This window comes from Prosopis cineraria, unplaced genomic scaffold (genome assembly GCF_029017545.1).
Source record: "Prosopis cineraria cultivar Desert tree isolate PC_DT_omini unplaced genomic scaffold, ASM2901754v1 PC8, whole genome shotgun sequence".
NCBI classification, from domain to species: Eukaryota; Viridiplantae; Streptophyta; class Magnoliopsida; order Fabales; family Fabaceae; genus Prosopis; species Prosopis cineraria.
Window position 1 is genome coordinate 2,669,098 of NW_026555339.1, and position 2,881 is coordinate 2,671,978.

A 2,881-nucleotide genomic window follows, 5' to 3' on the forward strand; every position below is an offset into this window, starting at 1 on the left:
TCTATTCTCTAATTGTTGAAGGTGCTCTCGTCGTCTTCTCTAGCCAAGGTTGCTTGTATGTGTATACTAATAACAGGTTTTTTTTTTATTATCTCTTATCTACCAATTCATATATATATACATACATGGATCTTTATGGTTTTGTTGTTGTTTATCTTCAGTTGGCAATTTTTCTTTTCATTATTAAAGGGTTTGTTCTTTTAATTTGTTACCAAACATGTTTGTTGGTAAAATAATTCTTTAGGTATAAATCTTTATTCAGATCTAGGGGACTGTAACACTTGCCCCGAGTGTTATCCAAAAATCACACAATCAAATAAACTAAGTGTGGTTAAGGAATTAATCCTAAAACCAACTTAGGAAACAAACCATTTAAAGCCTTAAAAAAAATTTATAGATTCTACCTATAGCACGCGGAAGCAAGCTAGACAAAAGTGAAATAAAAAGATGCTATCATGATAGCATTAAATTGCTGTCATGACAGCCCTCCTGGGCCAACTTTCGGGAGGCACCGTTTCGTCATTCAACTTCCGATCGAAGTGATTTTAAAGCTCACACGTCACATTCAAAGGGTACTATAAGTATACCAAATTTTAAAAAGATCCAACGGTTAGATTGAAAATTAGACATGTAAAAAAAATAGTTATTTTTGCTATCATGATAGCTAAAAAGCTGTCATGACAGCACTTCCGGACCAACTTCCGGAGTGCACCATTTCATCATCTGATCTCCGATCGGAGTGATTCTAAAGCCCACATGTCACTTTTAAAGAATACTATTAGCATACTAAATTTTGAAAAGATCCAACGGACGGATTGAATTTTATGCAGGTTACAACATCAATACTGTAGCTGTCATGACAGCAATTTAATGCTGTCATGACAGCACCTCCAGACCAAATTCCGAAGTGCGTCGTTTCTCTGTCCGATATCCGATCGATGTGATTCCAAAGCCCACACGAAGCTTGTAAAAGGTTTTACTTGTGACCCAAATTTTAGAGAAATCCAACGGTTGGATTAAAATTTGGACACCCGGATGCAAAAGTGCAGCTTTTTAGTAAAAACCATTTTCAAAATTGTCCAAATCTCATCCTAATGATCACAAACCTGTGGGAACACTTTGGACACGTCAAATAAGACTAAAAACACCTGAAAGAACATTCAAATGATGGAAAACCCCCATACATCAAAATTTGACCACCCGGGTGCCATTTCCCAAAATGGACCCTAAACCCCCAAAATGCACAAATCATACAAGAGTGGTCACAAATCAATCTAAATACCATGTATTTATATAAATACATATGCTAAACATTTTCACTTGGCTCAGAGCTCCTTATGGGGCCTACACACCCACTCTCTCTATCCAAGCTGTATGTTTGCCCATAGCACACCATTTGCAATGCAACCACTTTGCATTTGCTTATAAAATCACATATATATCAAAATAAAGATCTGCTTGTAATAGAAACTTGGTCTACTAAGTAAATCCATCAAAACCACATACCATAACCAAGTTTCCTAGCCACAATTCTGCAAACAGACAAAAATTCATACACAAGCACACAATCCACACATATTCACACACACACACACATAATCATATCCTACTGGCACCCTAATCTTAAATACATTACAATATATTTGCTCAAAAGAAAGGGGTTGCAGTTCTTTACAAATCACAAGCAAACCCCTAGCTTTGCTCCTTTCCCCGTCCACCACTGGATCCTTCGCCTGGACTTAAAATATTGAAAAGAAAGGGGTGAGACAACCACAGTTTCAGTAACAGTGAAATCTACATTGATTATTACAAAGTAAGCCATAATCAAATAAACGAATAATAAATTCAACATAGTATATAATTTAGCCATTTAAAATGCATGAATGCATGACCTAGGCCGGTATGGCCTTTCATGACCAACAGAATGCCCCCTGGCACTCTTTAACTCGCAGGTAAACCTTATACCTACTTGTACCTCCACAGGCACAAAACATAATCTAAGGCATGATCTAATCCACCGAACCTCCTATGCCCCTTCAACGTGAATCCTAAGCAGTTAAAGCTAACTCCCTCCCAGAGCCAGCCCAACTTACTTTTCATGTGAGGGCTACCTTGGCCTAGGCACTCAACCTCACACTTCATATGTTGGATTCCCTCCCCCACTGAGAGGTGTCGAACACTCAATACACTAACCACTTTAGTGCACTGAGCCCACAATACGTAAGACAACACTGAGTACTGACAGTGTGCCATAGAATATCAAAAATCCACACCTTCTCATTGGTGAACTCCCACCGAGATCATGCCTTTTACTCTTGTCTACCTTTCCTGAGTATTGACCATTCAACACTCTAAAGTAGTATAATATTTATTAAATCTCATTTCCATAAAAACATTGTTATTAAACAATTAGAAAATATATTTGCACTATAATCAAAGTAGTACCCCATAACCCCTTATAAAGCACATTTAATCTTTTAAAACATGTAATGCATGATAACTAGTAATATTTATTCAAAAATAGCTAAAACAAAGTAATAAAAAATATAAATTTCCCTGTTACCTCAACCCTTTGGTACCAAAAGGGTTCCCCTTGTACAAAATAGGGCTCGGCTTGTTCCTTACTTCTCAATAAGTTCCACCAACATTTTCTACAACATATAAGTGATCCACATCACTTATCATGACAAATAGCATTAATGAAGACTATAACTCATACCATACAACTTGGGTCTATGAGCCATAATCCATCCCAATGGTCCATATATTTAACCAACCATTCACATAGTATCACTTAACTACCAAAACCATTTATTAGCCATCATTAGGCTAATTTCAATTTATATAATTTTTTATCAATTAAAAACCTTCACTTAGTGTC

The 2,881-nt window shown here is 36.5% G+C and overlaps 1 long non-coding RNA gene across 1 annotated transcript; it reads right to left on the reverse strand.

The window, feature by feature from the left end:
* Positions 1 to 1,439: 1,439 nt before the first annotated feature.
* On the reverse strand, positions 1,440 to 2,651 carry LOC129317139 (uncharacterized). Its single transcript, XR_008594949.1, has 2 exons — positions 2,564 to 2,651; positions 1,440 to 1,738 (listed from the first exon to the last, which is right to left on the reverse strand). It is a non-coding gene; the product is annotated as an uncharacterized LOC129317139 (long non-coding RNA).
* Between the last annotated feature and the right edge of the window lie 230 nt (positions 2,652 to 2,881).